This window comes from Podarcis gaigeae, assembly GCF_964106915.1.
Source record: "Podarcis gaigeae genome assembly, chromosome: Z".
In the NCBI taxonomy this organism is placed as follows: Eukaryota; Metazoa; Chordata; class Lepidosauria; order Squamata; family Lacertidae; genus Podarcis; species Podarcis gaigeae.
Genome location: NC_139691.1, coordinates 30,646,328 through 30,660,522, shown reverse-complemented (window position 1 = coordinate 30,660,522; position 14,195 = coordinate 30,646,328).

Below are 14,195 nucleotides of genomic sequence, written 5' to 3'. Positions count from 1 at the left end.
TGGATTGGATTTGAAATTGTTTTTACATATTTATTTTGTTTTTATTTAACAACATTTATATACCACTTCATTGTAATAAAACGGCTTACAAGAAATATTAAAATCATCAATAAAAACAGTATCCATAAAACATATGCTTAAAATATTTTTAGGCAAACCTATGTAGACATGCAGAAGTTACATGTGTTTTATCACTTTTTGAAATTTTAAATATCAGTATCAACTGTTTTTTTATCAATACATTTAGTATTTTATTTTATATTTCTGTAAACTGCTTAGAGGATGGTCATTGGGTTTTGGGGTGGGCTTTTTTTTGCAATCACGTGGTAGAACGCAACAGTAACCATTTTCTGTAACTATCCAATCACTGAACGTCACTTTCAATCCCTTATTTGCATATGTGGACCTGAGTGAAAACTATCTACAGTATCCCCCTGCTGGCCCAGGGTGAGAACTTCAGTACATAATACAGTGTTTAGTCTGAGCGCTTCACAAAGCTGTTCGGGGTACCCTAGCCTCACCTTTGCTGAGGTCAATACTCACATCGAAAACAGAACCTAAACAAGTAAAGCAGGTTTCCTATTGCAGAAGTTCAGCCCCCAATGTGTGAAGGGCTGTGGGAGTGGTAATGGGGATGTGAGGGAAGGGTGGGGCCCACAAATCATGCTCTTCTCCTTGCGTCATGGCAATAATGTGGGTAGAACTAGTGTCTGGAACATGGGAGCCAACTCCTAAGGGCCAAGGTCCCTTCACCCCCCCAATAAAATATTTGAGGGGGTACCCCTCCAAAAATTTTTTGATTGGCATCGCTATTCAGATGGTGTGATTGTGCACATCTTGTAATCAATTATGCAGGGCAGGGAATAACTCTCTCTCCCAATATTGTATCCAAGTTCGCACCCCTGGCTTGGAATGAACTAGTATGGCTCAACAAATTGTATTGAATTGGTTCAAGAATTTCTGATTCACATGAAAGCAGTTCCCACCGTTGCCAAGTAAACTGAACATGAATTAAGTTTGTTTGGTGGGTAGAACTTTGAATGATTTCTGGTTCATCTTCAAGTTCTTTCTCCTACATGTGTTTTTTGTTTACTCTTTAGAGTCTTTGAGTCTTTAAGCTTCAATATCATAATGGCTGGGAGAAATAAATTAAACAATTCTCATTCCACTCTCAGTGTTGATATTTAAGTCTTCTTAAGTATATTTTATACTTCAGCACAGCAGCTCAAAACATTCTCACTTGCCAATAATTATTTGGATGAACTTGAACCGAATGTGAACTGAATGAAATGAACTGGAATTAGTTCCGCTTTGGATTATGTTAAATATGATATATAAAAAAATAACTTTCCATGCTTCTCCATCATTATTATAATCATTATTATATCCTCTTTTACACACATGCCTCAAGGTAACATGGAAAATTCAATAGAAACAACAAAGAAAATAATGTCCAATATTTTTTTTAAAAAAAGAACAAGTAGACAGCCATGGTAGAGACCTATTTCCCCAGCTGAGAAAGCTTGTTGGAACAATTGTCTTCAATTGTTTCAGGAAAATGCAGATAGTGAGCACCTCTAGTAGCTTGACAGGAATACTATCCCAGGGAGCACTAAAAGCCTTGTTCTGAAGTACTGTGGATCAGGCTTAGGATAATTTCAGAATCTGAAGGAGAAGCTCTCTCACAGAGCACCACAGTAACCAGCTGAGTTGATAAGGGCTAAGAATGTCTGAAGAGTGCTGCTGTTTCTTGGCCCTGGAGCGATAAGTTAGGCTTGCCATACGTCAGGAAAATTCCTGACGTGTCCTGTTTTCAGGTGTGAAAATGGCGCATCAGGGGGGAGTTTTGCTGAATTGACAAACTGGAAAAAGCAGCAGAAACAGCTTAAAATTAATTTCCCTAAAAAAGCTCAACAATTTTGGTGGTTTCCTAAATTTTTAGGAATTTTACTTTTTGAAATATGGCAACCCTATGTATTTTATTTTTTAAAAGAATTCCCGCCATATTACACTGGCACTCGCCAAAGGCCGTCAGGTATAGAAGTGATAGGAGAGAAAAGAACAATCAATTGTGCTTCCTTTTACCCTGTTTCCAAAACGATTTTCTCTCACAGAAACATCTCAAGAGCAGCCTGGCCTCTGCCGCCCGCTCTGGCTTACCCCCTTTGCCAGCACCAGTACAACTGATTCGAACAATTCTGAGATATTTCAATCTGTCATTGAAAATGGAATAAAATAGTAGAGTAATACTTATTAATAGTACAGCAATACTTATCCTAATAAATCAAGATCTGTGAATTATCCCTGTTCACAAATCTTGATTTATGGCCCAACTTTTACATGCCCTCTGAAGAACGCCACACTTCTCAGACAATTTCATTTTCTGTCTGTGGCTTCCTTCCCTGCCATTTCTGAAGGGAAATGTCATTGCAAAAACACACTGGCTTCGCGATGAAAAGATGGTGTGGAATAGTAATATGTGGATAAGGTGACTAGTAGGACAGAAAAGGGCCAGGCTGAGCTGTCAATTATACCAAGAGAAACAGAAATATACTGCGTAGCCCACAGGTTTGCTGAGATCAGCAGCTGGCCCTGTTGTGAGAAGAGATACATTGAACGAGCCAGTGACCTAAGGCACAAGGTCTCAAACCAGGACCTGTAGTGACCAGTGCCTTGTTTCTTGTGCCACCCTTGCTCTGGCTTTTCAGCAAAAAGCTCATGGATCAAGGGTGCCTGCTAGACAGTTTTCTGATTGTCAGCTGACTCTACATGGAATCATGGAGGCTATCAGTAGCTTCTTATCATGATGACTATGTTCTACTTTCAGTGATGGAGGCAGTAGGTCTCTGAAGATGATTTGCTGGGAATCACAGTTGTGGAAGGGGCTGTTGTGGTTGGGCCCATCTAGACTTCCCAAGACGCATCTGGTTGAACACTCTGGAAACAGGATGCTGGACTAGACGGGCCTTTGGCCTGATCCAGCAGGACCCTTCTTATGTTCTTATGACTCACCAGACTCTATAAATTGCCTTCATCATAGTCAGCTCCTCATTCTGAGAAACCTGTCCCCATGGGAAGTTGCTGAAAAGGCCCAGCCCTCCCCTCCATGCCTACCTGCCCTGGAACCAGAGCACCAACAAAACTACACAATTTGCCACCTGTAGATGATGATTGAGTTTAATTTTAACTTACGTATTTAAGTGCATGTGTATACTGCTTGGTTGTAAGAAAAGCAGTTTACAAAAAAATATATATATATAATAAAACCTTTAAGTTCCCAGTTAAAAATCCGTGAAAGCTGACATTTAGAAAACATAAAACCAGCAATACCTAGAAAGTGATAAGACGCATGTAAACGTCAGCAAGCCTGGATAGTCTTGTCTAAACAAAATGTTTTAAGCAGGCACCAAAAAGAATACAGTGAAGACACCTGCCTGATGTCAATACGTGAGGAGTTCCAACTGTGGGGTGCTGCTATACTTACAAGTATAGGACGAGTATTATGGAGCACCTGTAACTGTGTCACTTTAGCAGACTGAAGTAGTTGACTGGGCATATACAGTGGTACCTCTAGATACGAACGGGATCCGTTCTGGAGCCCCATTCGTATCTAGAGGTAAACGTAACTAGTGACGGCGCATCTGCGCACGCACGCGTCGCTTTTCACCGCTTCTGCGCATGTGCGTGACATCATTTTGAGCATCTGCGCATGAGCAAGTGGCGAAACGCGGAAGTAACACACTCGGTTACTTCCGGGTTGCCGAGGAGCGCAACTCGAACGCACTCAACTCGAAGCATATTTAACCCAGGTGGTGCTGTGGGTAAAACCTCAGTGCCTAGGACTTGCCGATCGCATGGTTGGCGGTTCAAATCCCCGCGGCGGGGTGAGCTCCCGTCTTTCGGTCCCAGCTACTGCCCACCTAGAAGTTCGAAAGCACCCCTATGTGCAAGTAGAAAAATAGGTACCGCTTTATAGCGGGAAGGTAAATGACGTTTCCATGTGCTGCGCTGGTGCCGACTCGCCAGAGCAGCTTCGTCACGCTGGCCACGTGACCTGGAAGTGTCTGCGGATAGCTCTGGCCCCCGGCCTCTTAAGTGAGATGGGCGCACAACCCTAGAGTCGGACACGACTGGCCCGTACGGGCAGGGGTACCTTTACCTTTACTTTACCTATGACTGTACAAGGCAAAACGGGACTCAAGCTATTAAGGGCTTTATATATTAATAGTTGGGACGCGGGTGGCGCTGTGGGTTAAACCACAGAGCCTAGGACTTGCCAGTCAGAAGGTCTGCGGTTCGAATCCCCGCGACGGGGTGAGCTCCCGTTGCTCGGTCCCAGCTCCTGCCAACCTAGCAGTTTGAAAGCACGTCAAAGTGCAAGTAGATAAATAGGTACCGATCCTGTGGGAAGGTAAACGGCATTTTCGTGCACTGCTCTGGTTCGGCAGAAGCAGCTTAGTCATGCTGGCCACATGACCTGGAAGCTGTACGCCGGCTCCCTTGGCAAATAAAGCGAGATAAGCGCCACAACCCCAGAGTCGGCCACAACTGGACCTAATGGTCAGGGGTCCCTTTACCTTTACCTATATTAATAGTAACACATTGAACTTGTCCATTAGTGAATGGGTAACTATTCTAGATCTCTGAGCAGAGGTGTTAGATGCAGAAAGGGTCTCAGTCCTGTCGGCGGCTCTGCTGCTGCATTCTGCGCTAGCTGCAGCTTCCAGCTCAAACAATAGGGAAGCCCCACATAGAATGCATTGCAGTATTCCAATCTAGCCCACAAGCTACAGATCCCTATCCCTCTTCTCTTTCAACATCCTTACGTATTCTCACCTTCTAAAAAATAAACTTGGTCTGTTTAATATACAGCAGATAGAGGAGAGACTTTGGGATCCAGGATCCTCTTAGCGTTTTCCCAAGTTGCCTTTGCGTGACTGCAGGCCTCAGCCATGCAAAACAATGCACATCCCAGGCACATCAGTAGTGCTGTCTTTTGTCTGTGCCAATATTAACTAGCTGGTGTGTTTTATATTGTGGTTGAAGACCACCAGCTGATGGGAAGAATAGAGTCATAGTTAGCCCTGTCACCTCGCGCTGTCTCATAAATCATCAGCTAAACTCACAAAGTGAAGAGGGTCATGGTGTTTGCCTGTTTCACACGTCTATTGAAAGTAATAAAGAGGGCTTTCCTTTCACTGAGCAATGAGTGGGATGGGTGTGTTTGCGTGTGTTTCAGCGTGACACTTTTGTGCCGAAGTATCACCTACAGTCTGGAGATTAATTTAAAAGCAAAAACAAAAACCCGCATCAGCCATTAATTGGAATGTTGCAGTCTGATTCATCAACTGGTTGAAAGCAAAAGCACTAACCAACTGGAAGATTTACAACGGGTTGCCAACCCTAAGTTAAATAGTACAATGTGGCCTATGAATTTTAAAGTGTGTGAGTAGGTTTTCCTGCCTTATTGTCTGAGAACAATAGCTGACTTCGTATAGGCTTTTATGTGGGTTATGTTGATTTTCAAATGTGCATTTAATTATAGTATTTTAATTTTTAAAAAATCAGACTGTAATCCTACACACACACACTTGTTAGGAAGTAAGCTGCATTGAACCTAGTTGATCTTATGTCTGAGTAAACAGGATTTCACTGTCAATCTATGTTTGCAACTACCGGTGGGCAACAGTGAAACTGGTGAAGTATTCTCCAAAACTACATTTGCAAAAGTCACCTGAGCCACTGTGCAACTTTTGTCTCATAGTGAAATGGAAGTAAAAATATTCAACTAATTTATAGTCATATGAGGCACGGGAATGCTGAATCCCAAATATTACTTCTTTTTAACAATGGCGACAAACAGACATTTATTAGTGTGAGAACTGGAAGGCTCGCCCAAAAAATTGTGTTCTGTGATTTCCCCCTGCCCCTATGATCCCTGTAGTTTGCTCAAAGCCATTGCAGTACAGTAATGGGAAATCACTTTTAAAGGGAGCCGCTTCTGAATGTAAGAAGAATTTTAAAAATGGAATACTAAATCCAGATTTGCATGTTTTATTATTTCTCTCCCCACCCCCCTCCTCCATACATATTAATTAATTGCACTTAAACGGCTCATTTGTTAAAATGCCATCCACGGATTACAAATGATTCCCAACTTTTGCCAATTAAAAATGTACAAAAGAAAACAAATTAATTTATTGAATGCAAATGGCTGCATTTTGCATTTAATCTTGCTCATTCTTGAATAGGTTTCGGCAATTGTAATTGACTGGGGTGCTTGTTCAATAAAATATAAGGATATTCTTCAATCACGCCATTGAATGTGCTGTTTAATTATGTCGGTGGGCACTTCTATTTGTTTCTAATGCAGAGGATCTATTGGTAAAATGAATGCCCATTTTGTGGTCTGTTATGCAGAAAATGTTTAATCCAGTGTTTGATTTACTCTGTTAAATCTTCTTTATTGAATGCGCTTATTCAGCCGTGCAGAATTGGGTATGCTGCTTTCTGTTACTATGACATTGCAATTAAATAGCAAAGGGGGGGTGGAACAGTGTATGACATTTTTCTAAAGGGCCATGACATTCCCATAAAAATTATTCATACATTGTGTCTCTCTCACCCCCTGCTTCACACTTTCTATTAGATTTTCACCAGTTGATGCTGATACTACAAGCTAATAGGTTTGCACTGTAGAAAATCAACAAATCCTTCCGTTAAGGAACCTAGATAAACATTTGGCTAACTCAGCCGGTACTAAGAAAGGTTTCTGGTTCAGTGACTAATGACTGTCATCATGAAATAGAATTGCATCGACTGCCATCTTATGAATGAACTTAACAGAAACTCGGGGAAGCAGCCAGCCAATAGCATGTTCCGCTAGGATAAATACTCCGATACTTTGGAAACCAGGATATGCTGACAGCAAAATAATTCTCCCTTTGTATATGTTATAAAATAGCTCTCACTTTAAAAACATGCACGCATGCACACAACAGATATTGATGTTTGCAAGCATTCCACTTTGGTTGTTCTACATAAGGTAATAACTGTGTCTGCTCTTAGAAACGTGCAAGGTTATGGTTACTAGAGAGGTAACAAGGGGTGGGATCTGCAACAAAATGTTGCAGTGGTTTTTTTTTTTTTTTTGCCATGAAAGAGGATGTGCTGCTGCCCAGCCCTCTATGCACTGTTGCAGGATACAGTGGTACCTCGGGTTACAGACGCTTCAGGTTACATACACTTCAGGTTACAGACTCCACTAACCCAGAAATAGTACCTCGGGTTATGAACTTTGCTTCAGGATGAGAACAGAAATCACGTGGTGGCAGCGGGAGGCCTCATTAGCTAAAGTGGTAGCTCAGGTTTAGAACAGTTTCAGGTTAAGAACGGACCTCCGGAATGAATTAAGTACTTAACCCGAGGTACCACTGTACTACCTGGTCCTGTACTACCTGGTCCTGTACTACCTGATTCCCTGGTCCTGAATGGGGTAACTGTGCCCCTGAAGGACCAGGTGCGCAGCCTGGGAGTCATTTTGGACTCACAGCTGTCCATGGAGGCACAGGTCAAATCTGTATCCAGGGCAGCTGTGTACCAGCTCCATCTGGTACGTAGGCTGAGACCCTATCTGCCTGCTGACTGTCTTGCCAGAGTGGTACATGCTCTGGTTATCTCCCGCTTGGACTACTGCAATGCGCTCTACGTGGGGCTACCTTTGAAGGTGACTCGGAAACTACAACTAATCCAGAATGCGGCAGCTAGACTGGTGACTGGGAGCGGCCGCCGAGACCATATAACACCGGTCTTGAAAGACCTACATTGGCTCCCAGTACGTTTCCGAGCACAATTCAAAGTGTTGGTGCTGACCTTTAAAGCCCTAAACGGCCTTGGTCCAGTATATCTGAAGGAGCGTCTCCTCCCCCATCGTTCTGCCCGGACACTGAGGTCCAGCTCCGAGGGCCTTCTGGCGGTTCCCTCACTGCGAGAGGCCAAGTTACAGGGAACCAGGCAGAGGGCCTTCTCGGTAGTGGCGCCCGCCCTGTGGAATGCCCTCCCATCAGATGTCAAAGCGATAAACATCTACCTGACATTCAAAAGACATATGAAGGCAGCCCTGTTCAGGGAAGTTTTTAATATGTGACATTTCAGTGTATCTTTTATCTTTGTTGGAAGCCGCCCAGAGTGGCTGGGGAAACCCAACCAGATGGGCGGGGTACAAATAATAAATAATAATAATAATAATAATAATAATAATAATAATAATAATAATAATTATTATTATTATTATTATTACTACTACTACATTCTGTCCACACCCAACCCCACTTTCCCAACTGCCATTCAAAATTCAGTAGTTATTGAACATGATTGGCCCTCATTTGGCTTTTTCTCTTTCAAGGGTTGCCCCCACAGATTTTGGGATTGTGTGTTGTGTGTAATTTGTATTGCAACAAACTTTGGGGTTCCCATGGGGATGCTGATACCTCCCTCTTGTGGCTCAGTGGCTGGACTGCAACTCTTATATTCCCCTACAACCCTCCAGATGTTGCTGGACTACAACTCTCATCATCCGTGCTCATTGGCTGATGTCAATGGGAGTTGTTGTCCAACAACACCTGGAGGGCCAGAGGTTTCCATGCCCCTGCAACAAAAGCATCTTAATCAATCCTGCTCTTTAGTCTGAGCAACAAAGAGACCAATCTTGTTCAGGCCTCTGCCATTGGCTTGTCTTGTCTCTAGTTCAGGGGATGGGAATCAAGCAACATCTAGAGGGCCTCAGGTTCCTCATCCCTGAGGAAGAGGCAAGACATATCAGTGGTGGAGGCCTGGAAAAGATGGACCTCTGCTGCTCAGTCCAAAGAGCAAGGCTTAGGGCAGGGCTGTTACTGAACTCTTTACTCCCATCAACTCCACTCAACATGACCAATGGCTAGGGAGAGGGAAGCTGCACTTCGGCAACATCTGGAGGGCCACAGGTTTTCAACCCTCATTTTAGCCAACTGAAATCCTTCTAATGGATATTGGCAGTTTTATTGACTGGCTTTGTTATTTTTACCTTTGTGGCCTTACTGCTGTTTTGCTATTGTGTTTTTATTGTGGTGCACCATTGAAAGCCTCGAGACCATTCATGGCAAACAGAGGGATTTAAATTCTATATAAATAAACTACTCTGGTGTTAAAAAAAATGTTACTAGCAGTTTGAGGACAAATCGGTATACTTCTGCCATGTGTGCACATGTGCATGTGTATAGTGAACTAAAGTTAGAATAAAACTCATTTTGCTCGTTCTCCAGAATGGTTGGCTAGTTGCAATTTAAATAGATAAATAATCCTCTGTACGCTTATTTGGGAGTTAAAGCAGTGGTGCTTGCTTCCAAGGAGAATGGGGATTCTAGACAGGGTAAAAAAGGAAGCACATTGATCTGTATTCCAGACTGATAAATCCATGACACTTCTAGTTCCAAGTAGAGCCCTTGCCTCCACTTGCAAATGCTGTTGTGGCAGACCTTGGGGCCTCAAATTTAGCGGTGCCCTGTGCAATGTCAAAATTCGGTACCCCCCAGTCTCTCGTCTTCCATTCTACATCATAGTTGCAGCTGAACCAGTCATGCTCCCCTAAATCTGCCTTTGATGTTGTCCTTGGCAGATAAGAGGTTGCCTACTTCTGCAATAGGTGATGATACAAAGAGGCCGCTTATATTTCTTATTATCAATACTATGTGTGTTTGTATTTTTATTTTTATTTTTTGTGTGTGTATATAATACATCCCTGATGCCAAAATAGGCTTCTAATCCACTGACAACTATAAAGTTCAATTGCACAATCTTATTTGTCTAATTCCCTTTCTTAAGCGGTGTTGTGTCAGAGAATTTATTCATTAAATAATATACTACTAACTGAGCTCCAGCCCTCCGGTCATTTTGGTTGGTTACCCTTTTCTACATTATTCTTATTATTATCAAGATGGAAATCCCCTTTTTTCCCCTGTCTCTGAGGTTTCTAGCCAGCCTGACAACAGGACTGTGCATTAGCTGTACTGTGCCTAACAGATTCCTAAGGCTGAAGTGGTCTCTGGTTTCCATTAGTGGTTTTGTGTTCTCTTGTGAATAAGCAAGGGGCTTATAACAAGGCGTTAATGGGCTGCCAGTCAGGTTATTACCCCTTATGATGTCGGGTGTTAAGACTTGAGTATTTCCTCACACACATTTCGGAGGCCCAGGCCTGCTAAGCCGCAGCTAGCACAACATCCTGCTACTGGCAAGCAAGGCAGGCCTTCAGTCAAGAAAACTTTCCTGACCGTGAAGACTGAAGAACATGGACATCATGAGATGATTAAACAGGGATCATTTTTGATCTGAGATTCCCATAGGAAAACATAGAAAGGTGCCTTAGACTGAGTCACACCATCTACTGGAATGCAATAAGTCCTGCTGGATCAGGCCAAAGGTCCACCTAATCCAGCATCCTGTTCTCACAGCTTGCCACCAATGCAAAAAACCTTCAAGCGTGATCTGAGTCAAATGGCACTTTTCCCGCTTGTGACTCCCACAGCTACTAATTGGTACTATTGTTGGCACTAACTGGCAGCAGTTCTCCAGGGTCTTGGATAGGGGATGTTTCCTAGCCCTACAAGGAGACACTAAGGATCAAACCTGGAAGCTTTTGCATGAAAAGCACGTGTTTTTTCTACCGCTGTGCTGTAGCTTAGCTATTCTGAATGCCATTACGTTATGCAATGGTAAAGAAAAGCTGATGTAGCACAGGGGTCAGGAGCGTAAGACTGGAATCCTAAGCATACTCCCTAGTCGGGTCATGGTGGGTCCTACTTTGCAGAGGATAGTCCTCTATTTCAGCCATGTCCAACTCTTAGAGATTGCAATCTACTCCCAGTATAATAAAACTGGCGGTGATCTACCCATTGTCTTTGCCCAAAGTCACTGAGCTTTTTTTAGGGAGGGAAGCCAGAGTTGTTGAGTTTTTTTTTTAGATCACTCACCTGACAGTCCGCACCCATTTCTTCTTCCCCCCCAACTCTGCCACAGACAAAGGGAATAAAACCTTTAACAGCAACACCAATGGCGCCGATAGGACATAGCGCATCACAATCACTCAGGAGCAACCGGGCGATCTCTTTTTTAACTCCTGCAATCAACCTGGAAAACCCTGGCGATCTACTGGTAGGTTGCAGTCAACCTGTTGGACATGCCTTATCTATTTGAGGGAGTACAGTGGTACCTCGCAAGACGAAATTAATTCGTTCTGCGAGTTTCTTCGTCTTGCGAATTTTTCGTCTTGCGAAGCACGGATGCACCCTGGTATTAACGGTTTTAAGAAAAAGGAAACAAACTTGCAAGACATTTTCGTCTTGCAAAGCAAGCCCATAGGGAAATTCGTCTTGCGAGTTTTTCGTCTTTACGAGGCATTCGTCTTGCGAGGTACCACTGTACTTTGCTTGAAGGCGTGTCTAGTCTATTGTTCAGATAAAGAACACTGAAAAGAGAGAGCTTCAGAGGCCTTAATGTTGACCATCTATATTCATTAAGCACGTAAGCAACAGAAGGTGCATAGGTTATCTGGGCACATTCTTCCCCATTTTGATGAGATGTATCTCTTTCAATTATAGTAATTGGAACATAGAATGTTTAAAACCTGTATCTGTGCATATAACTTGGCATACACAGTAGAATACTTCTCCACCTGTGGAATTTATTTATTTATTTATTTACTTTCATATAAAAAATTATACAGAGCTTGATTTTTTTTAAAATAAAAAACCCTTAAAGCCGTTTATGAAATATAAAACAATACAATCAGGAAAAATTCACAACCATATTTTAAAACATACAGAAGTTAAATAATTAATACAGATTAAAATTACTTCAACTTTCTAGGCATACCTATGCTCTCCATTGGGAGGCTTGCCTGGCACCATCATTATATAGTGATACCTCCGGTTGAGGACAGGATCCGTTCCAGAGCTCTGGTTGGATTCCGAGGTTTCCGCAACTGGAGGGACTGCTTCCACGCATGCGCGCGTGGCGGTACACCGCTTTTGCACATGTGTGCACAGCGAAACCCAGAAAAATACTTCCGGGTTTGCCACGTGCGTATCCCAAAGGATACGTAACCAGAGGTGAACGTAAGTAGAGGTACCACTGTATATCTTTAGGCACCCAGCAAAAACACACACCCCTCCAGGACATTAGCTTTTAATTATCTGTGGCCTCCTTCAGAGGGTCGGATGCTTTGATCTTGTTTTTTTTTTTAAATATGAATGTTTACGATTTTTATTTGTTTCACTTTAAGCTGGTTTTAATGTATGTTATTTATTTACCTTTACAAGTCGCTGTGGATTGTTTTTGTAAAAAAGAAGCAACTAATAACCTTAATAATAATGACAATAGATGGGTTGTAAGGGTGGAGGGGGGGGAGCTAGTGAAGTCAGACAATAATGAACTGCAGAAAAGTTCTGATAATGGCAATTTGTAAGAACTCAGTTGCTTAGTGTGGCAGCCCCTTTGGAGCTCCCTGACTATTGATATCAAGGGGGTATCTTCACTGCACTCTTTTCAGTGCCTGCTTAAAATGTATTTGTTCCGCAATCCTACCTAAATGCTCAGGAAGCTGAAGTAATTTTAATCTTTTTGGCATTTTTACTTTTGCATGATTTTCTTGAATTCTTGTTTTATCTTCTTGAAAACTGCTTTGATGTTGATTTTTTAATAATAATAATAATAATAATAATCAAGCAGTGTATAAATTTTATGAAACAATAAAATCAGTAGGGGGAAGTGGGGCACATTGATGCACAGGGCACATTGATACACCAACAATATTTCAATATCGAGAAATGTTATTCGTGTTGTGACAGCACTAAAACATGTCTATACAGGTGTGAATACAACAGTTGCGACCACACCGCCAGTCAGTTAGCTGTTGGCGTTTGATGAGAGTAGGTGTGTTTTTAGCATGGCCAACAAAAAAATTACATGAAATGTAAAAGTGTTCCAACACTGTTTTACGTCGTTTAGTTAAGATTTAAAAATACCAAAGGTATGTTATTTCACTCTGTACAGGTAATCAGGATTACACATGATTTTTAAATAAGTTCAGTGGTTTTAGTAATAATTGTTAGGTTTTTTTTTGAAAATGTCTGTTGGGGCACTTTGATACACTAAGACACGGGGCACATTGATACACATAAAAGTGCCCCGCTAGTGTACAATAGTGCCCCGATATACAAGTTTGTATGAAATCTCTCAACTCATTAAATTTGAAAAGAAAAAAAACTGTTGTTTACTACGTGGACAAAGTCCATCTCTGGAAAAACCCAGGATCTTGTATGTTTGTCTTTCCCATTGTAGAAGATAAGGCAAGTGTTGATTTCAAGGGTATTGTTTTGCCTTTGCCAAAACCAAATTTCCCAAAGGGCACATCTTGAACATCATCTCCTTATACTTTTTCTATTGACTTAAGTGGATATAATGTGCAATAGAAGCTAAACGTCAAGTAATTCTTTTTTATAAGCTTTTTGTTTAAATTACTATTTTTTACTACCTAATGTGAGTTTTTATACTTTTTAAGTTTTTCCAAAGTTTTTTTTTTAAAATGGATAGGTGTTTGAGGAAAGATTAGTATAAGTTACTTAAAGTCTATGATACAGTGGTACCTCAGGTTACATACGCTTCAGGTTACATACGCTTCAGGTTACAGACTCCGCTAACCCAGAAGTAGTGCTTCAGGTTAAGAACTTTGCTTCAGGATGAGAACAGAAATCGTGTTCTGGCGGCGCAGCAGCAGCAGGAGGCCCCATTAGCTAAAGTGGTGATTCAGGTTAAGAACAGTTTCAGGTTAAGTATGAACCTCTGGAATGAATTAAGTACTTAACCTAAGGTACCACTGTTAGTTTTGATACATAATTTAGATTTTAAGTAGCAAATTGTAAGGTTGATTACGATCTCTCACAATAAAAATTGTTTTTCATTAATTTTTTGAAAATAACTACCATTCTCACACAATTTACAAAGTCTCCCTCCAATGTATCAAAGTGCCCCATAGGTGGGGCAGAATGATACAAAACCCATTTTTTACTGAAGTCATTATATTCTCATTATCTTCTAACTTTAATGGTTCTTTTGATTGCTATTATAATATTGATTAGTTATGTCATGTATCAAGCCAATTTTTT